Raw genomic sequence first — 23,518 nt, 5'->3', positions numbered from 1 at the left:
TACAGGTTCGGAGGTTTAGTCCATTTCCATCGTGGTTTGGATCATGGCGGCATGCAGGCAGACATGGTGCTAGAGAAGGAGCTGAGAGTTCTACATCTGGATCAGCAGGCAGCAGGAGGAGAGCCGGGACCTGGCTTGAGTGTTTGAAACCTCAGACCCCACCCGCAGGGACACACTTCTTCCAACAAGTTCACCTGCACTCTAACAAGGCCACAGCTCCTAACAATGCCACTCTCTATGGTCCTATGGAGGCCATTTTTATTCAAACCGCCACATCCAAGAAAAGAAATGGAAAGGCCCAAATATAATACTCATCTTAGGTAGCACTGACTCACAAAACACGAGATGAAGTGATTTGTCATTTGTTCAAAAGTTCAAACTCACCGAACAAAATGATGCTGTTTGTGACACAAAAACTTGTAGAGCAACTACTTTTTTATGATACAGTGGAGTAGGCAGTGGGAATACAGTTGGAACAAACAGAAGTGCACATTCAAATGCGGGTGACAATACTGTATAATCACACAAACAACCATTTTAGTAAAAAAAATACTACAAAACAGTTATAGAGGATGCTATGAAATTTTGTAAAGAGCTGGAAGCTGGGGTGTGGGTGTTGTTTTGGGGATGCATGTAATGTGATTAAAAGAGGCATCCATGAAATAAATGAAATAAAGAGAGTTAATTAACTTCAACCAGAGTGTTGGGGAAACTGGATACACATGCAAAAACCGATATTGGACACTTATGCACAGAAATGAATTAAAGAATTAAAGCATTAGACTAGAAACTAATATTTCCCAGGGAAAAAAAGTTTATATTGTTGGTCTGGGCAATGATTTCCTTTTGGATTTGATATAAAAAGCCAAGGAAACAGAAGCTAAACATACAAGTGGAACCTACAGCAACTTAAACCCCCTGACACAGCAAAGCTAACCATTAGCATAACGGCAGGGTGAGCTGGAGAACCAAAGAAAACATTTGCAAACCACACAGCTTAAAATATTAAAGGCACTTGACTCAATGGAAACAACAACAGCAAAAAAGCAAAATCAAAACAATGCAAAACCTAACCTGGTGGTTGGGTTATAGCTCAAATGGTGGAATGTTTGCTTGGTAAACACAAAGCTATTCTTAGCTCTCCAGCACCACACAAACCAGGTGCAGTTTTATGTGCCTAGATAGATACTGAAGTTAAAGATTATCCTTGACTACTTGGTGTGTTTGAGACCAGGCTTGAATACACGAGACTCTGTCTTCAAGAAGGGAGCAAAAGAAAAGTAAAAAATGTACCCCCCCCAATTGATTAAAATAAAAGCAAAGGATTTGAATAGATATTTCTCCAAAGACATATAGCTAGCTGGTCAACAGACACAGGAAAAGATGTTCAGTGTCATTAACTATTAGAGAAGTTCAAATTAAGTATGCTATCACCTCACCTCTGTGAAGGTGGCTATTCTCTAATAAAATATAACAAGTGTTGGTAAATATTTTGGAAAACCGAAAGTCTGACTTATTAGTAGGATTGTAAAATGTTGTAAGCCCATGGAAAAAAATGTAAGGAGATTACTCAAAAATGAAATAAAATAAAAAGTCTACATTATATTCTAAGAGTCCTGCTTCTGGATATATTTTCAAAGAGTTGAAATCAAGATTTCAAACAAATATTAGCATTCTATGTTTATTGCAGCCCTGTTCACAACAGCCAGGATGTGGAAACACTTCAAATACATTCCTTCATAAATGAATGGATTAAAAATATGGAATACATACTCAACAGAGAATGCTGTTCAGCTTTAAAAACAAATCCCTGCAAAATTAAACAACATGGATGGACCTTGAGGTCATTTTGCACAAGAAAACGAACCAGTCACAGATGAACAAATACTGTACAATTGCACGTCTGACATTTCCCAAATAGTAAAACTTGTACAAGCATGGTTGCCGTGGGCTCAGGAGAGGAAGAAATAGGGGTAAAGTTTCTGTTATGCAAAATGAAGTTCTGGAAATCTGTGGTATAGTGTTTGCTTCTACCATGGCTTACAACAACATTTTAAACATTTTATATTTTTCTATCTGTTTTAAAGGGTTGATCTTGTTTTAAGTGTTTTACCATAGTAGTAGTGCTGGTAATAATAACAAACGGAAACTCTATGGTAAGGAACAATTCTATAATTTCAATATAACAACAATTAAGAAAGCTAGTTAGTCTGAGTGGTATATAATAGGATTCAGCTGTGCTGTCTTGGTAGCCAACCTTGTCTCGAGGTTTTAAGGGAAAGGAAGGCATATGAAGAGCACCAGAGTTGTGCTGTATGTGCTGGCTTGCTCAGGACTGAAGTTTTCAGTCTCAGAGCAAAAAGAAATCACTGGACGTTTTCAACAGAATAGAGAACGATATTTTTTTCCACAGAAGATCACTTTAGCTATAGCAACCAAGGAAGTTTTTGATGGGGACTCAGAATGTGCTAATAAGTTGAGTTTTCTGCAGTTGTCTGGATGAGGTGAGATGGCAGCCTGGGTTCAGATGCCGGAACACACACGGAGAGAAGCCGAAGGATAAAATGTATCAAGAAATGAAATGAACAGGACCTAGTGATAGATGAGCCTTGGGCTGGGTGAGTGAAAGGGGTGTCAGCGAACACTGTGGTCAAAACTGGATGGCTGATGGTGACACTGTTAAGATGGGACATTGATGAAGAGAACCAGAATTAATTTGAAGACAGACTTTTCTCATATTTTACCTTATACACACCATTTGCCTTTAATACATTCACTTAGATCATGTAGCTGGCTGCCTTGAAGTCTGTATATCTTATTACATTTTTATCATATTTTATTTCAATTGAGATTTTGTTGGAATGCAAAAAAAATGTAGACTTGTTTTGTTGTTCTGTGCCTAGAAGAAGTATTTGGAGAAAACTATTGGGCTAGATATTTGTTTGTTTGTTTGTCTGTCCCTTTGGTTCTCCTCCAGCTTTGATTTATTCTGTAATGGGCAGGGCTAGTACTTGTTCTGCTTCAGCCTTTGGTCACAATAGAACATTTCCCATACCCCTGCTTTCTATTCTTGGATTGCTTCATGAGAAATGACATTCGTCACATGTTTACAGTATGTTCAGTTGTGTTGGGGTTCAGACAGCTACACTGAAGTGTGCAGGTTTCCCCCCACAGTGACTGATGAGGGGACTTTTGAGGTCAGTGATGATTTAAGCTACGATCTACAGCTCTGATTTTTAGTATCTGGTCTTAAGGTAACTGCTGCGCTTTAACAATACTTCTGCTGACTGAAGTGTTGCTTCAAGTGAGTTGGTCAGGGATGCTATCCATAAGGTGTTTGTTACTCGTGTTTTCAAATGACATTATCAGGCAATTCATGAATGCCACAGCACAGACCATCAATGCCATCACCACCAGGAAGAGACTCTGTTACTTTATCATTTTTTTTTTAATTTAGCACCTCTTTTCTAGGTATGGGACTATTAGATGTAAGATACTGCCACACCGAGACCCACACCTATGGTGGTAGATAAGGAAATGTGCATTTGCTCCGGAGCCCACATCCCAGTGAGTCAATATGAAGAAAACGATGCCACTTAAGATAATGAGCAGCACAGACACAGAATTTTCAAAATCACTTCTTTGGGGCCTTGGTGTGTGTGTGTGTGTGTGTGTGTGTGTGTGTGTGTGTGTGTTGAAGACATGCCTTTGAAATATCATTTTTAGATAGCTCCTCTAACCTGAAGGCATGAGACAGTAAGCCAGACAGGTACAAAGCTTCCGCCAAAGGAAGATTAGGCACTACCTGGGAGGTAAGGGTGGCAGTGTAGTGGCACCTGGCAGGGAGGCTGAGCTAGTCAGAGGGAGACAGATAAGGGCCCTGTAAAGTCGCACCAACTGTATTACTTTGGAGGCAAGAAAAGCCAGGGAATGTGTCGTGGGTTCGACCTCAGGTGTGTGCTGAACAATAGTTGATGATCTAAGGACAATGGGAAAGTCAGTCTAGCAGGCAAAAATGGTCCAATTGTCACTTAAGTGAGCCCCTGGCAGCTCTGTAGGAGACTGGAGAGAGGCAGAGGTTAGATGGTTTAACATACAAAAGTCCATCAATGTAATCTACCATATAAACAAATGCAAAGGAAAAAAAAAAGCAGATGATCATCTTATTAGATACAGAAAAAGCCTTTGACAAAATCCAGCACCCCTTCATGATAAAAGTTATGAAGAGATCAGTGATACAAGGCTCATACCTAAACTTAATAAAGGCAACATACAGCAAGCCTATAGCCAACATCAAACTAAATGGAGAGAAACTCAAAGAAATCCCACTAAAATTGGGGAAAAGTCAAGGCTGTCCACTCTCTCCATATTCCTTCAATATTGTACTAGAAGTTCCAGCTAGAGACCACTATGACAACTAAAGGAGATCAAAGGGATACAAATCGGAAAGGAAGAAGTTAAAGTACAGCTAGTCACCGATGATATGATAGATACACAAGCAGTCCCCAAAGTTCCACAAGAGAACTCCTGCAGCTGGTGAACTCCTTCAGCAAAGTGGCTGGATACAAGATTAATTTTAAAGAAATCAGCAGCCCTCCTGTATACAAAGGACAAATGGGCCGAGAAAGAAATTAGGGAAACCACACTCTTCACAGTAGCCACAATAGTATAAAGTATCTAGGGGTAACTCTAACCAAGGGAGTAAAAAAAAACCCGTATGACAAGAACTTCAAGTCTCTGAAGAAAGAAATTGAAGAAAATACCAGAATATAGAAAGATCAGTAGGATTAACATGGTAAAAATGGTCATCTTACCAAAGGCAATCTACAGATTCAATGCAATCCCCATCAAAATACCAACACAATTTTTCATATACCTTGAAAGAACAGTTATAAACTTCATATGGAAAAACAAACCAACAAACAAAACCCTAGAATAGCTAAAACAGTCCTATATAATAACAGAACTTCTGGAGGCCTAAAGCTATACTACAGAGCAATAGTAATAAAATCTGCATGGTACTGGCATAGAAATACACTGGATGATCAAAGAAATCAAATCAAAGACACAGAAATAAACCACACACCTATCACACCTGATTTTTGACAAAGGAACCAAAATGATACAATGGAAAAGAGAAAGCATTTTCAATAAGAATGGTGCTGGTTTAACTGGATGAATACATGTAGAAAAATGCAAATCTATCTATCTATCTATCTATCTATCTATCTATCTATCTATCTATCTATCTATCTATCTATATGTCACTCTGCACAAAACTCAAGTCCAAGTGAATCAAAGGCCTCAACATAAAACCAGATACACTAACTCTGTTAGAAGAGAAAGAGGGTAAGAGCTTTGAACTCATTGGCACAGGAAACAACTTTCTGAATAGAACACCAACAGGTGTTCTATTCAGGCTCTAAGATCTACAATTTATAAATGGGACCTCTTGAAACTGAAAAGCTTCTGCAAAGCAAAGGATACTAACAATAGAATGAATTGGCAGTCTACAGATTGGGAAAAGATCTTCACCAATCCTACATCTGACAAAGGGCTTATATCCATAATATATAAAGCTTTCAAGAAATGAAACACCAACAAACCAAGTAATCAAAAAATGGGACACGGAGCTAAACAGAGAATTATCAACAGAGGAGAAACACTTAAAGAAATGCTCAGCATCTTTAGTCATCAAGGAAATGCAAATCAAAATGACTCTGAGATTCCATCTTACACCTGTCAGCATGGCTAAGATAAAAAACTCAAGTACATGCTGATGAGGATGTGGAGAAAGGGGAACCCTCCTACACTGCCTGTGGGAGTTCAAACTTGTACAACCATCTTGGAAATCAATCTGGCGCTTTCTCAGAAAACTGGAATAGCCATACCTCAAGGCCCAGCTATACCACTCTTGGGCATACACCCAAAAGAATCTCCACCATACAACAAGGATATTTGCTCACTCATGTTCATAGCAGCTTCATTCATGGTAGCCAGAAACTGGAAACAATCTACATGTCCCTCAACCGAAGAATGGATACAGGAAGTGTGGTACATTTACACAATGGAATACTGCTCAGTAATTAAAAATAAGGAAATCTTGAAATTTGCAGGCAAATGGATGGAACTAGGAAATATCATCCTGAATGAGGTAACACAGACCCAGAAAGACACACACCGTATATACTGACTTATAAGTGGATTTTAGTCATATAGTATAGGAGATACATACTACAATGCACAGGCCCCCAAGAAAATAAGTAAAAAGAAGAACCCAAGGGAGGATGTATAAATCTCATTCAGAAGGAGAAAAAGAATAGACAGAGGTAGTGGTTGAAGAGTAGGAAGAAGGTAGAAGAGGTAGTACAGAGAGAAATAAGCGTGGAGATCAGACCTGGGGAGACCGGGGTGGAAGGCAGAAGGCCTGCAGAGAAAAGAGAAATGGTGTTGGGGGGGCATCTCTGTGACAAGCTGCAGACCTCAATCAGAATAGGCCTCTGGGAAGATATGAGGGGGACTCCAGCTAAGACTCCTAGTAGCAGGGGTCATGGAGACTGAAGAGGACACCCTTTATCTAGACAAGACTCCCAGAGGATGGAGGTGATCACCGACCCACCCACTAAAACCTCCGTCCAAAACTTACGCTGCCGACAAGACCTGCAGGGAACAGAGCTAGAATAGACAGAGCAGAGATTGAGGGAATGTCTAACCAATGCTGGGCCCAACCCTAAGACCCATCCCATGGAAGAGAGCCAACACCTATCACTATTAATGGTACTCTGACACGCTTGCAGACAGGAGCCTACCAGAGCTGTCTCTTAGAGGCTCCACCCAGCAACTGCTTGAAACAGATACTGAGACTCATAGACAAATATTTGGTAAAGCATAGGGAATCTACTGGAAAAGAGGGGGGAAGGATAAATGGACCTGGAGGTGACAAAAGCTCCACAAGAAGATCATCAGAGCCAATCAACCAAGGCCCATAGGGACCTATGGAGTATGAAGTACCAAGCAAGGACAATGCATGGTCTGGACCTAAGTCCTTTACTTTCAAGAAGCCGATGGGCATCTTAGGCTTCATTTGGACTCACTAGTTAGGGGACTGGGGGATATCTCTGACACAGACTATGTGGCCTACTTTTTGATCACTTCCCCCTGATGGGACTACCCTACCAGGTCACAGAGGAGGAAGACAAACTCAGTCCTTATGTGAATAGATGAGCTGGGTGTCTGGGTAGGGCGGCTCTCTTATTCTGAGGAATAGAGGAGGGGGATGATGGAAGGAGGGTGAGGCTGGGAGGAGAGGAGGGAGAGGCCTATGACCAAGTTGTAAATTGAAGTAATTAATAAAAACAAAAAGAAAACAAAGTGAGACACACACACACACACACGCACACACACACACACAAGTCAGGGCACTGAACACAGGGGATGGCCTCGTGACCTTCTTAGGACATAGTGAGAAGGTGGACATCTCTAAGCCAAGAAGCTGAATCAGAAGAACCCCAGCCTCCTGGTACCATAACCTTGTCGCCTCTTGAAATGTGAGAGAATGAATTTCTGCTGTATAAATCACATTCCCTGTGGTATTTTGTTGTGGCAACCTGACCAAACCAACACCCTCCCTGTGAGCTAAATCTCGCCATTGTCCAAGCCTGCCTGGAAAGCGGTTATAAGAAGTCTCCTGGGAACTGACCATGCTCTCTGTTTTTCATTTCTCCAACTGGCTCACCTTCTCCATCACTATAATCACAGAAACCATGGCCAAGAGAAGTAGGAGAGTTTGGACACTTGATCAAGAATGTGACTGGGTAGGTTTGTCCAGGTTGTGGCTTTGTCCTAAAGAACCTGCTAATCGATTTAAAACACTGTACTATCTTAGATGCGATTCTTATGCTTTCAGGAGGAAGAACACACCAGCTCACACTGGAATGACCACTGAGTTCTGTTGACAAAATACAGCTTGGGAGAATAATATATATGTAAAGAGACTCTGTCTTCAAGAAGAAAGGCCACTAGGGAAGCTAAGGGGCACTTTATGGAATCCCTGTGCCTCTGGAGGGGGTGACTTCATTACTATTTCCAAAGAAAGAGGAAGGTGAGCCTTACTTGGTTTCCTTAATTGGGCAAACATAGGGATGCTGCCTGACTATCTCAGTGTAACCAACAGGAAGACAGTTTTCAGAGAGAATTGCTAGATGTGACCAAGTGAGTATCCAGATCTACGATGAGTCATTTACCTCAGGGTGGCTTACATTAAACCTACGAGAAGAAATCTTTTACTCAAATACATTTAAAATTTGGAGATAGCAAATTTTCTTGTTCCTGGCTAGTAACAAAAGAAATGATAAATGAGAGCAATCTGGTTTATCTAAGGGCACGGCCTCTGCAGTTCAGCAAGATCTGGAGAGTATGCTTTCTGTCTACCGCTCTGAGATGGGGTACAGTGAGGGAGGATGAGTCAGAATTTAGGAGACAAACAACCAGCATTGGAACCATGGCCCATAGGTTATTCAGCATATGTGTTCAGGACAGTTATTTAACTGCCCCCAGAATCTTCCATGCTCCCCTATAAACCCGACACACTGTAGACATTTCTGTACAAAGTGACTGTGAGGATGCAGTGTGACCGTGAATGAATAAAACCAAACAAAAGCAAAAAACATGCAGTTGGGTGGAGATGACGAAGGTGGGCTTGGCTCACTGCCAGGAAAATGACTCACTACTGCACGTCAGTGTCTCAGTTCAAGTTACTGTGACAAATGAGTGTGGAAGGTCGGAAGTTCCCCAGCCTTCCACCACTCACCAACGAAGCGAGCAAATACCTGCTGTGCTAGGAACCTGCAATTGTAGGAACAAGAAGCTCAACTAATACTCCCTATTCTGGCTTTATGCTTAATATTTTACATGACAATAGTCTGTATATAAATGTGAGGTCCAAAAAGGCTTCGAGACTCAAAACACAGCTACTAAGCTTTGGAGCTAGAGCATGAGCTTGGTGCCGTGCTCCTAAGTTTAAAGCTAAAGGCTTTCTTTCTTTCTTTCTTTCTTTCTTTCTTTCTTTCTTTCTTTCTTTCTTTCTTTCTTTCTTTCTTTCCTTTTTAATGTATTTTGTACCTTGCCTTTGTACAGGACAGTGAATATTGATGAGAAATACATATTTAACTAACTCATTACCAGTTTATAGCTTGGAAAGACTTCATTTACCATTCTTACTCATACTAAACACTTTTGGTTAGAAGTAAACATTGTTATATTTTCTTATTGAACAGATATGCCAGGTTGCATATATCACATAGACATCAGAAGAAAATCTCTGTACTTAAGGTACATTCCATTTCAAAAGACAGTACTCTAACATGGCGACTGCAGGGGGACTCATTCTAGCAGGTTGATAGAGAAGCATGTTGACATTTACAGACTAGAATCTTTGCCAGTGTGATGCTAAGCAATTACTATGGTAATTTATGTGGTTAGTACCTCAGTTACTAGCAGCGTAATGTCCTTTTTCATGTGTTTTCCATTTTTTTAAACAAATTATCTGTTCATGTGTTACTTAAAATATTGGTTATGTACTAGTAGACAGCTTTTAGTTTAAGACAAGTCTTTCATGTCTTACTGTAATGTCTTCTCATTATTTTCTTTTTAATTTATTTTTTTAAATTTTTATTAATTACAGTTTATTAACTTTGTATCCCAGCTTTAGCCTCCTTCCCCATCCCCTCCCAATCCCACCCTCCCTCCCTCTTCTTTTCCTATGCCCCTCCCTGCTTTTCTTTTTCTTTCTTTTTTCTTCTTTTTCTTTTTGGTCTTTCAAGACAGGGTTTCTCTGTGCAACACTGGCTGACTTGGACTTACTTTGTAGACCAGGCTGGCCTTGAGCTCACAGCAATCCACCTGCCTTCCTGAGTGGTGGGATCACAGGCGTGTGCCACTACATTTAGCCTAAAGTTAATATATACTAAGCACATACTGGAAAAAAAAATGAAAGAAAAAATTTCTTTCCTCATCATCTAGAGATAACCACAGTATCAATTTGACCTATTTTCTTTCAGTCCTTTTTTTATGACTAAATAAGTCATAAAAACAAAACAGGGAGCAGGACAGGAGCTTACCACAGAGGGCCTCTGAAAGACTCTACCCAGAAGGGTATCAAAGCAGATGCTGAGACTCATAGCCAAACTTTGGGCAGAGAGCAGGGAATCTTATGAAAGAAGTAGGAGATAGTAAGACCTGGAGAGGACAAGTGCTCCACAAGGAGAGCAACAGATCCAAAAAGTCTGGGCACAGAGGTCTTTTTTGAAACTGATACTCCAACCAAGGACCACTCATGGAGATGGCCTGGAACCCCTGCACAGATGGTAGCCTATGGAAGTTCAGTATCCAAGTGGGCTCCATAGTAATGGGGACAGGGACTGTCTCTGACAGGAACTGATTGGCCTGCTCTTTGATCACCTTCTCCCGAGGGAGGAGCAGCCTTACCAGGCCACAGAAGAAGACAATTCAGCCACTCCTGATGAGACCTGATAGACTAAGACCAGAGGGAAGGGGAGGAGGACCTCCCTTATCAGTGGATTGGGAGAGGGACATGGGTGGGGAAGAGGGAGAGTGGGATTGGGAGAGGAGGAGGGAGGAAGGTACAGGGGGATACAAAGTGAATAAACTGTAATTAATAAAAATAAAAATAATTTTAAAAATGTTAAAATAAAACCAAAACAAAATTGAGATCAACCTGGATGTAAAACTTTGTATTTTTCTTTGTCTCCACATAGAATTACATGGTTAATGCAGTCTCACACAAAAACTCAAAGAATCATTAAAAACCAAACCAAACAAACAAACAAAACAAAAAACCAAACATGTTACCCAAGTATGTAATAGTTTGTTTTCTAGATATGTATATATAGAGCTTATTATGGATGGGACATTGTTTTAGGCACTTTTGACTTATGAGTAGATATGGTCATTATCTTCACTTGACAGATGAAGAAATTGAACCTTAAGAGTTAATTACTTGGATAGCCAGGAAGTGATTCCATGGCATTCTGCCCATAGTGTCTATATACTTAATACTATAGCAAGAGAAGTTAGATGTGGTCAGAACCGTACTTCCTCAGTTCAGTGGGTTGGGTCAAGAGAGACTTCTTGAGTGTCTTCTGTCAATCAGACCCTGGCTGGCCCAAGGTCATCAAGCTGATAAAGGGGAAACCGAGTCTCAGGCATGGCTCCAAGTCTGCCTGACTGCAGGCCTCACTCATTCTACTGCATCCACGTAAGGAGAAGCATTTTCTCGCTGGAGTTGGTGTGGTAGGGAGGACAAGCCTGGCACAGGGCATGGCCCTCTTGGAACATAATATCACAACCAGAACTCATCTCTTGGGAGGGCACAGTGGCAGGATTGCCTCTGAGTGGGCTCCTCTTTTCACTTTCCAGGCCCCAGACAGTGTAATGTGGTCCAGGTGACTCAAGATTTGCCTCTTGGGTTCAGATGCCTTCAGGCAACGAACAACTATCTTTAAGAATTCCAGAAAGTGTTCTCGTAACCCAGGCTTTGGCATTAGAATCCACTGACCTTCCAGTTATTGAAAATTCCTTTATGTTTTTTCCCCTGACAGCTCACATTGTACTTCAGACCACGTTGATAGCTCCCCTAACAGTTGCCCTCATGTTTCAAAACCTATGAAATGGCATTTTTGAAGGGATTATTCATTTTTTTCCAATGGAAAGTACATATACCCCATAACGTTTTAATAATAGTAACCAGATGGATTGAGGGGGATCTGACAAGGGCTTTCTTTAGCTAAAATTCAGTATTTTTATACTGAATTTCAGTCTCTTTTGACTAGTATAAAAATGGGCAGAAAAAAACCCCTGCTTTATAAATTTCCTATTTGTGCAATTTTAATATGTTCATCATGGTCAGGTGAAATATATTAAAAGTTAACTCTCCTTTTTTTCCATTTTAGAAGTAAAGCTCCAGGCTTTATCCAGGAATTTCTTAGAAAATGTTTAACCATTAGGACTAGATGTTCCTAAATAATAAGAGTTTCCACTCAAAACTGTGACCAAATACCCCCTAGACTATGTGCATGTCCTGGCCCTCTTCTCTCTGATTCTCAAAACAAAACAAAACAAAACAAAAAAAACCCTAAAGACTTTAAGCAAACCTCTTATCAGATGGAAGGGGCCTTAATGGACATGGGGTCTACCTTCATACTGTAGATGAAGAAACAGACATTTCAGAAAGTTTCAGTGACTTTTTTGCATAAATCTCATTCTACATCACTACACCTCATTCTGATTTACTTTTAATGAACTTTCTCGCCATTTTTAAAAATCTTTTCTCCTTTCCTTTGTCAGAACCAGATCCTGAATGGTGGTGTGAGTGGAACAGGTTTCGAAGAGCCACATGTGGCAAGGGGTGAACAGAAAATAGAGGGAAGGTTCTGGAATCAGCCAGAAAAAAAGTATAGTCAACAAGTCCAGAAAAGCAAGAAACCCGGTTATATCCAGAGCACAAAATCTGTTACCAGGTTACAGAAATGCAGTACCCAGATAAAGGGAGCCCTGGAAACAGGCACTCAGAGGAGCTGTGCCTAGTGGCAGGGTTCCCCATCATAAGACGTTCAGAGTTAAGACAAGAATGTGGCCAGAGGGCCCAGAGGAACTTGAATAAAAAATTCTGGACCACAGTTCCGAGGAACACATTTACAAGATCAAGACAGAACCAGCAGTCCTTTGGACTAACCTGACATGGCGTGGCACAAATGATTACTATCTAAATACATCATACAATTCCATGTATTTCCCAGTGTTCTGTGTATCAGGCCGGAGCTATGTGACTACCTGTAGCCAAATGACTGTGATGGGAAGCAGAGACCATGGCGAGTACACATCTTACTGTTAGTGAGGAAGCCCTGAAAGTCCTAGAGAATAGATCTATTGTCAGTTCTATTCTGTGACGTATACTTCTGGAACATGTACAGCCTTAGACAGTGTTTTTTTTTTTTTTTTTCTTTGTCTGAGGACTTAATGACTATGTGGGAAATGCCTTTGATCAAGAAAATATACCTTGCTACACAGGTGCTACCTCCAAGAACAAAGCAAGAGCAAAGACTTTTCCTCTGTAAAACCAATGTGTACTGCTATTACAGCAGCTTGTCTGGTTGGAAGAATAAAATTGGAAAGAGTGCAACACTAGGGAATTTACAAAGTATATATTCTGAGGCTAGAGATTTAGCTCAGCAATAGTGTGTCTATCTAGTATGCCCATGTTAAAATAAGATGTAAATGCAAACAGTTTTACATGATTGCAAATGGGTAGGTTTCTATTTGTATCTAATACTGTATCAGCAATGAAAGAGGCAAACGTTATTCCCACTTGACAGATCAGGAAACGTGGGACAGAAGACAGATATGATTTTAGTCTGAGAAGAGACTTAGTGGATAAAGCACATGCTACAGAAGCACAAGGGTCAGAGTTTGGATCCCTGTGAAAGTTGGGTAGGTGAAACAGCTGGCTGTAATACCAGCGTCGAAGAGGCAGAGACCGGATCCCAGCTAGACGCCTGGAGAACCCTTCTGTTTGAGGATGCGGTCCGCCGTGTCTGGATAGCTTCTCCAAAGCTCCTTTTTTGTCTCTGCCTGATTTCATCTGGAGAGTGTCTCTAGGCACAGGTGCCTCTAACCAAATCTGGAGTATAATCTTTGACACAGCTCCCTGAAAACCTCATCCCCTGCTGCCCATAGAATAATTAGGTACTATGTTCCCATTCATATGATAAATCCATGCTGCCAAATGCAAATAAAACATTCCTGGCATTTTAAGCGCCAGCCAATAGTGTACAACTATTCTGGGAACCCTCCACCCACTCCCCCAAGAACTTTATTTGTTCATCCCAAATAAAGTTGAGCGGTCTCTCTGAAGCTGGTCCCGGAAAGTTATCTTGTACTCACAGGCTGTTGGACCCCTCCATTCCTGCTCTCATTCTTCATTTCAGTTCCCTTTGTCCTTGTGAACTGGTGGCTAACAATCCCTGGAGGGAGGGAGCACCATACTAGACTAGCTAGGATCATGCAGATCTGAGTCCAATAAGAGATCCTGCCTCAGTAAATAAAGTGGAGTGCAATTGAAGCATCAGCTGAACCAACTTGGCCCTCCAAATGTACCTATGCACACATATGTGGGCCCACACATACAAACATGCATACATATATACTACAAATGTTATACCCAGCTCACGAGCCCCCAAAAGATCTACAGGAATCGACTCTGTTGCAAAACACATGAGGGTCTTTTTATTGTAAATTACAAGCTGCAGCTTGGGCCTACACAGCCCCACCACCGAAGCGGTGGTAGCTGAGCACGCGTTCCCAGGTTAGTTGGGTGATTTATAGATTCTGGTCCCTCCCAGCATACCCAAGGCAGGGGCAATTCCTGCTTGGCAAGCATCTATTGGTCAAGATGCTACATTTTGAATCGATTGGCTATAGGAAGGTTCCCAGACCATTGACCATGACCAGGTGTCCCTCCCTAGGGGGAGGGTCCAGTTTCCTAGCAACCGTATCTCTAGTGGGTGGGGAAAGAATGCAGTGAGGTAGCTCTCCTGTCAGGGCATTACTAACTTTTTACGCACCTACTCTAGGTTTTAACAATAGCTGCTACTTTATCTTTTGGTCCCTCACGGACATATGTTCCAAGAAGAAAGTATGAAAGGTTTAGAAGACAACTGACACAAATATTCTGAATAGACAAACCTCTATATTTATTATGAATACTTAATAAATTATTATTATTTATGTACCAGTTACTATAGTTATAGCTAAGCCAATCCAGTGCATTCTATGTAGTTTTTTTTCTTTAATTTTTAATGTTTCAAATGGAAATATACCTAAAAGTGAAGCTTCTAACAAAATCATTTGTTCTTCCCTGCTTTGTACCATTCCTTAAACTTGACCTTGGCCTCCCTTTTGGCCTTGCATTTCACAGCTGGGTCTCAACAACAGTTCTAGCTCTTTGATCACTCCACCTGAGTGGGGAGCAGCCTTACCAGGCCAGACAGGAAGACAATGCAACCAGTCCCGATGAGACCTGATAGGCCTCATCAGGTTGTGTTACAATGAAGTCAGTTTTTCCCCCAAGGAATGATTACTTTCCACTGGTGTTTTCTATTTTCAGCTCTGTTTAACTATATTATTTTGAGTATTTGTAACAACCCTTTAAATTATATTTATTTAAAATTATGCCCTTTTTACAGATGGAATGGACAAGAAACAGTCAGAGGAGGAGGAAGAAGAGCTAGGACTCAAACCCAAACAGCAGGAATCCAAAGACCACAGTTATTTTTCTTCCAATTTCTGACATTCGTTCTCTTTCAGCGATCTTCTGTTCACAGATTTTTACCTTTTCCAACACCACCAACCCAATGGGTCTCCCATGGCTGCCCAGACAATTGACTGTCTTTAGCTCCTCCTTAATTATCACCCTCTCCTCTCCTCCATGTCCTTGTTCTCACCCTCCTCATTGCCTTGTTCTCCCCCTCCTCTTTCTCTCTGTGTGCTTGTCCATGTGTGTGTGTTTGTAGGCATCTGGTTATGTGTGTAGGTGCATGCATGTGGAGGCCAGAAATTGACTTCTGATATCTTCCTTGATTACTCTCTCCTTTATGTCAGATAGGGTCTCTTGCTGAACTCAGGGTTCACAATTTTGGTGAGTCTGTCTAGCCAGCTTGCCTTAAGGATCTCATGTCTTATGAGGCATGCTGAGATTATCCCACACAGCTTTTACGAGGGTTCTGGGTTCTTAACTCTGATCCTCATGCTTGGACAGCAAACATTTTACCCATTGATCCTACCCCAACCCCATCCCTGCTCCTTGTTGTTTCTAAGAGCTTTTGATGTCCATTCTCTAATGGCGAGCCCTAGGAGCTCCTGTTGCAGAGGGAAGACTCTGCTTTCCTTCCCTCCCAATGCTGTCCGAACCAATGAGAATAACAACACTGCCATGTGATCCTTACACAGCAACGATCGATCGGCTCATTAACCAATTGCTTGTAATGCTTTCCCTAAGGCCTGATGGGAGTGTGGCAGCAGCCATAAATCAGAAGGGGGTTACTTTCACAGCCATGTTGACAGAGGAGGCATTTGCCCCTTGTCACATGCTTGACTCCAAGTATACCATTTACCCCCTAGACCTTTGACATGCTGTGTGCCTTCGAGTTAGGAAAATATCTCAAGACCTGGGTTAGAAGAGCTTGGTAAAGTGGGGTCAGCTTTGCCAGCAATAGCTCACTACGAAAGAGATAAGGGCACCTCTGGCCACTTGGAGCTGAACATACAAGTGCCATCAAGAACACTGGCCCAGTCCTAAAGGATAGCCCATGGCCTGCCCCTGGAAAATGTCTCAGGGTGCTTCGGGTGTCATCACATTCCTCTACAAAGGCATCTCATTATGCTCCAGGAGTTTGACAACAACCATCCCTGACAACCCAGTGACTAATGGTCCCCAGCTGCTGCTCAGGGCTCAGTCTAATGGGAAACCCTTCACTGCACTCTGGGAAGCGTCCCTTAGTCCACAGTGCTGATGACTCTCCCACTCCACAGAGTAGAGGAATTTCAGTATGGTGACACGGTGCCTCTGCTTGGTGATCACCCGACTTAGAGGTCGTTTGTACGAAAAAAAAAATCTTGCTTTAAGTTAAGTGATGTTTACCTTCCTGTCTCGACCAGTCTCACTTCTTCATTTTCAGCCCATGTATCACCATAAAAAGGAAACCTAAATTGGCAGAGGCTGTTTGTGGTAAATAAGCTCAGCAGTCAATGTCAAGCTAGGCTTTGCCTGAAAGTCTCTCTGGTCCTAATGACAAGAAAAGGAGATAAAGCTGTGTTCCTCTTAAGCCAAAGGCTCAGGTTTTAGTTTGGTCCAGTGTGGGCTTTATTATGGCTGCTCCACTGCAGTGCAAGCTTCTTTCCATAGCTGGCTTCACGACTCCAGTCAGCATTTCACTTTGAAAGGACTTGCTAAGTAAATTCTATCAGCTTCACACATTCACAGCCATCAAGACAGTTCGCAACCCAGCCTCCCAAAGGCATGATCTCAATTGCAAATGTGATTGTACTTCTCCTCCTTTAGGATGATCTGGCCAGAAGTCACTTCTGGGGCTCACTGGCAGGCCTGATAGTTGCCTGGCATTTCACAGGGATCTGAACTGGCTGGTCTCCATTTCAACTGGTTCAGAGCCATGCCAGACTCGGCATTAAAGAGCTTGGAATTCACCCTAACTTTTTAACCTCTACACCTACCGTTACCCCGATGGCATCCAGTCAAGTCGTTCCAGGACACCCATCGTAACTCCAATGAGCCGAGCACTTTCGTGTTCTCACACCCTTGCTGCCCTCTGTCCTTCTTGTCACTCAGCACGCTGGGCAATCTTTCCTAACTTCATCTTCTCTCCCTCTCCCGCTTTGCGCACCATCAATCATTTCCTTCTGATTTCACAGTGCTGTTCACAAACCAATGAGCTGAGACATCGGCCTTTTGTCTTTCTAGAGGGGAAAAATATCCACAAGGGGCCAAATCTATCTCTTTAGAAAAGAGTGAACCAGGAAATAAGTTCTTAGATCGTTAGAGGTAGAGCATTGTCTCCCCTTCCTTCTGTGATGTTATGTTTTCCAGCTTCCAGTTGAGTCTGTCCAGAGATACAGCAGTCATTGTTTTTTTTTTAAGTTTATTTTATTTTTTTCTTTCATGATTCATGCAAGTACACAATGTATTTTGCTAATATTCACCCTATTCCCACTTCTAATCTCCCCACTTATTTTCAGTAAGTTCTGCACCACTTTTATGCCTTTTGTGTGTGATGGTCTGAGTTTACTCACAGCTGCTTACAGCAGCACAGTGTGGGATTCTGTACTGGAGTATGGGGAGTGTAGCAGTGGCTACAGCACTGAACTCAGTGATTTTTAACAAATAATTTTGTTTTTGTTACTGATCCGAAGTTGGTCTTGCAATAAACTCCATGTGTCCTGGGTCTGACTTTGAGAATGGTGCTAGGCCAAATTGCCACTGTACTCAGTGACCCTGCAGCAACGCTTTCATCTGCTGTCTGTTCAGAAAGAGAATGGAGCTCCGGAATCATTCTCTAGATGGCTAGGAAAGAGGCATGAAGGGATGGGCATGTTCAAGGTTTGTGTGGAAATGGCCTTGTAACACCGTGTCTCTTGTGCTAACAAGCTGTATGTGCCTGTTGGTTATTCCCAAACTGCTTGGCAGTAATTAGGGGGACATAAACACATGAAAGAACCAAAGAACCCAGAGGGTGTTTGTCAAGCATACACTGAAGGTCCCAGAAATTCCACAGTGAGCCTAACTCTAAAGTTCAGCTGCAGCAAAGAGGCCAGGAGGACAGGCCTGTGTCTCTCTCTGTGTCTTTGTACCACTTGCTTAATTTAGGAAAAATTCTTCAACAGGACCTCTGTGGGGAGCTGAGGACCACTCTACAGTGAAATCCAGTTCTAGAAAAACTAAATTTTCATGGGATTCAAACAGTCTGGGCTATGTGTGAATGGCATTTGGGAAAGGGTCCTGGAGTTTCGTCTGAGGATCCCTCATTCTGGTGATGTCCACAGTTTTTCCTGGAAGTCAGAGCGATGGTCTCAAGCACACTGTAGGCTCCCTCTAGAGGTGGGAGCATGCAGCTGTTTATGGAGCTCTGGGGCTTGGACCCCGTTCTAACATGAAGAGCAGAGTCAGTGAATGGGAATTGGCTATGGCTAGGAAAGTGGAATGTGGGGGTGAGCATGCTCACGGTCCTCTATACACTTGTGGAAATGGCCTCCTACCACTGCATTGCTCTAACAACAACAACAACAACAACAAAATGAACACTGGAAGTTATCAATCCTTTCCTTTCATTACAGCAAAATTTATAGGTTAAAAAATTAAGCTACATTATATACATTATGAAAATTTCAAAGAATAACTAGAAAGAATAATAAATAATGTACTCAAAAGGGCTTAAAACATTAAACAACATAAAAGTTTTCTCATTTTCTACACAGTGAGGCTGAGCTGGAACGGACTGTGAGTACATGTCTTATGGAAGAGGCTGTAGCCTGTAACGTGAGATTGGAAATAAGATAATTACGATTATAACTGAGGATTTGTAGTGTAAGGAAGGGAGGAAAAAAGTTCCATAACGACTCCCTAGACGTGTTGACTCCTGGAAGGGCACACATCTTTGCCTGAAGATGACATCATTAACGTTGCCATTGGAGCAACAGTCACTGAACACTTATTACCTGTCTGGGACTAGGTAAACACTTGCATTTTTCTCCTGAAACTTCTCTTAGGTAGATCCTAAAACAGCACTGGCTTACAGACCAGGAAGCAAAAACTTGTCAAAGTTAAGTCCTTTGTACAAGATCACACATTTAGCATGGTGTGGTTTAGGAATCTGAATTTGGTTCTCAGCCCTTAAGCACAATAAAGCAGCGCTTTCTCATTAGATAAGATGTGGTGAGCCCCACTAGCAGGTGAGAGCGCAGGCATTTGTTGGAATGAAAAGTATACATGCAGTACTTACTCCAGCATGAATGCTCAATGAACGTCGGCCCCTAAGCTCACAGACGACCACAGTTCTGACTATCCAGTCTGTCTTCAAGAACGTACTGCTCGGTTATTTAATATTTGAGTTTTGTCACCTTGACCTGCACGGTGTCTATAGAAGGAAAGGATGAACATGTGCTAAAGTAGTTACTGAATGCCTGAATACTACTAGGCTTTTCTCTGAGGGGCTTAAGAGGAGCTGGGCATGATAGAAACCTGTACACGCGAGTGCACAGACCTCTATAACCCACTAAAAAAGTGAGCTAATCTACATTGACGAATACATATTGCCCATTCTTCACCAGAAAGATTTGCCCATGCGCAAGGAAACATTTGGAAAAATATTGACTACCAAATAGCTTACAATAGCAAAAGTTAGGAAGAACAACAAAGTTCCTCTGTGCAAGCATGGAGAAGTACATTTGAGTTTAGTGGTACAAGGAGATTAAAATAAATTGAATAAAACTAAATGTATAGCACGGACGATCCCAGAACACAATAAGCAAAAATAACGGTAATGCTGGCTCACACATGTTATGCTAGGCATTATTTTACTGTTTACGTGTATTAGTGTGTCTTGTCCTTATAATAGGCCTTTCAACCCACCTGCAAATGAGGATGTTGAAGAAAAATAGTTAGATTTGACATGTTTTAAAAAATGTTTAAACATGACCAAAGAATGTAAGATTATCCACATATGTAGTAAAAGCATACAAACCCACACAGGAATCAGGAAACACAGAAAAGAGGGACATGTGATCAGAGAGGCCAATGGCGGGGCATGCAACGATAATATTCCACTTTTTCAGCTGTGCGCTTTGTGTGTACCTGTGCACCAGTGTGTGGTCACAAGACAATCTTGCATACTGTTCCCAGGTGCCTCCATCTTTAATTTTAGTCACATGTGCTACCACTGAACTACACTCACAGTTCTGTTTTTGTTTATTTTGCTTTTGAGACAATGACTTTAACTGGCCTGCAACTTGCCTATAGGTTATACCGACTGGCTTGTAAGGCTGAGGGGCAGATGGCTACCTTCTTTGTGCTGGGATTACAAGCATGCATCACTATACCTGGCTCCCCAGCCCCGTGGATTCTTGGGGATCAAATTCACATCTTCATGTTTGGAAGACAAGCACTTTACCAACTGAATTATCTCCAAAACCCAAAAGGCAGTTATACTTCTTTCCTATGTCTGAACTATTTTGTAATTAAGAGAAGTAATCTGTAAGTAGAAACCAAAGGCTTTGAGGGCCCAGTGGAAAGAAACATTATCCAGTTATCTCAAGGAGAAAGGATCACTTGTCCTGAATCTACTTATGAGGAAGACAACGTGGGAATTTAGCAAATGCGAGCTCATTGCTAACAGCACACGAATAAGGCTGTGCACAAAGTGGAAGGGTGGAGCGAGGATTGGAGTGAGAAGGGAAGGTTCACTTTCCATCCCAAGATCCCTGAGAGGCTGGCTCAGGTTCTGGACTTGGTGAAAACGCTCTACTGGGCCTTTCCTTTGTGGTCATCACTGGGAAAACGGAGAGATACTGCCCTTTCTGCTCCCGGCGACTGAATGAATGATTCAGCTGGCCGCCTGCAGTTCTCTTCCAGACTGGGGGTGTGTTGGGACCATTGTCTGCTACTCATAGGCAGACTGGTTGTCATGGAGGATCTGTGTTTGCAAATGTGAGTAACAGCTGAGCTTTAAGAAAAGGATGAGCACTCGCTGCAGTTCAGAATTGAGACGAGACTGGCTGATGGGAAGTGGGCGGTATGTGTGGCATGTTTTGCTGCTTAGAATCCTGCCAAACTGTTTGCCAGAAATGCCAGTTCTTGTGCAGCTTTGGCACTGGCTCAGGACAGTCCCAAACTCCAGCTGCTGCCTCAAGCCAAGATGATTCCTCAAACAGTTTTTGATCTTGCCCTCAATCTCTTCCCTACACTACTACCTATTCCTCCGAGGAAACACTGTGGTTGGCTATACTGCAGAACAGTTTCACTGGCTGATTGACTAGTCGCCTGCAGTTAGGATCAGAAAGTCTGAGATGGCCTAACTTAGAGCCTGGACTGTTTTCCCCCAAAGTCTCTAAGGGAGCAGCACAAACCATATCTGAAAAAAAGTGGGCATCTGATAATGGAAGTAAACCAAGTGCCTGCTGATGGATGTGGACAGATATGCTACACACACACAAACACGCACACACACACACACATACACACAAACACACACTATGAATGTGTGTGTATATGTATTTATATGTATGAATATTATTAAGCTTAAGGAAACCCACATTTATGGCAATGTGGTAAACCTGGAGGGCATTATTCTGAGTTAACTATGCCCGATTCAGGAAGATAAATACTGGATTCTTAGGGATCAAATTAGATTTCACATATAAGAGAAATTTGAAAATTCAGTCACAGAAGCTAAAAGTAGCATTGCAGCTGCCAGAGGTGGAGTCTGGAGAGACGTTGTTGGGAAGGCACAGACTTAGGAAAATGGTGAAGCTCTGGGCCTGAGACGCAGTAAAGTGACAGTATTAGAAAGCGCTGTGTGCCTGATGCTTTGGAAGAGAGCAGATCTTAATGTTCTCACATTAAGGCAGGGATGGGTAACCACAAAAGGAGCGGACAAGCTGAGCAGCTTGATAGTGGCTGTCAGATCACAGTGTGTGACATGTGCTGAGTCATTACAGTGTAGACCTTCAGTATAGATAACTGCTTTGGTCAAGTGTGTCTCAATGAACCTGGAAGAGACAGTCATCTCTTTTCTGTTTTGAGAGAAAATTTTACACACACACACACACACACACACACACACACACACACACACACACATTAAAAAAAAAAGAGCTTTGCTCCATCAGGGAGCAGGGACATCTGGAAGTTGAGATGGTAGCAACAGCCTTGATCATTGCCTCCTCCCCTGATTCTACAGGTTGGATCTTGGAGAACCCACCAAGCTTTCTCTGAGAGCTTTCTCACCTGTGATGCACAGGTAAAATTGGCCATCATCTGCCTACCGTCCACTGAATACTCACGGTGTTCCTAACCCTTTGTTTGGAACATTGAACTAGAACCCCATGGTTTTGCTTTTTGTTTGTTTGTTTGTTTTTTAATCTCTTACCTCTAAGGAGGAACTGGGGAACAGAGTTTAAATAATTTGTCCCAGTGATTCTACTAATAAATTGTGGAGTGGGTATTCTAATACTAGTTGTTCTCCTTTGAATTGTTTTGATTTTGGATTAAGACACAGGGCTGGATTATGATTTTTCTCTGAGTCCAGGAGCCCTTTTGTGTCATATCTGCAGACTAAAGACCCGTTTCCTTTCTTAGGCTGTTGGTAGGATGACTGGATAACAAGGGCTCCTGATGGAAAAGCATTCATCTCCAAGAGATTCAGGTCTCCCACTTTTCAGGGTTGGTGCCCTTAGCATAGACCTAAGTATCTTGGCTTTCTGCTTCTTGTCAATGGTCACTGTCTTAGTTGGGTTTCAACTCCAGGTCGGAACAGTCGCTAACTTTTCTCTCTTCAGTGATGCAGAAATAGAAGCTTTGACGCAGACTGACTTACTTAACATCTCAGAGCTAGGCTGAGCTCACCTCTGCCTCAGTGTGCGCTTGCCTTTTCGGGGCTGTGGTGGTATGGAGATTGCTGGTGTGTGTGCCATGGAGCACCTCTTTCTTCCTTTCCGCTCTCTCTGCTGAGGAGACGTTAGAATCTTGCTCTTGGTGGTGCTGTGGCTTGGGGGTGGAAATCAGGCCTCACCCATAGGTCTTAGCTCCAGGATTCTTTAATGCAATCACAGCACCTTCTGTAGTCACATGTTCTTGTAGTGGCTTAGGAGCAAATTCCTTTGAATTCCTTTGTCTTGCTGTTGTTTTTTATTGTTTCTTTTTCTTTCACCCTCCCTC

General features: G+C 42.1%; 1 protein-coding gene across 2 annotated transcripts in view; it reads right to left on the bottom strand.

Annotated features, from left to right (window-relative positions):
* The window catches only part of Me3 (malic enzyme 3), a 178,756-nt gene that overhangs the window by 110,979 nt on the left and 44,259 nt on the right, over positions 1 to 23,518 (bottom strand). The gene's annotated exons all lie outside the window — the stretch shown is intronic.

The sequence above is a fragment of the Psammomys obesus genome, unplaced genomic scaffold, assembly GCF_907164565.1.
Source record: "Psammomys obesus unplaced genomic scaffold, mPsaObe1.curated_primary_1811, whole genome shotgun sequence".
NCBI lineage: Eukaryota > Metazoa > Chordata > Mammalia > Rodentia > Muridae > Psammomys > Psammomys obesus.
Note: the sequence above shows the minus strand (reverse complement) of the source record. Positions and strands in the feature narration are given on the sequence as shown.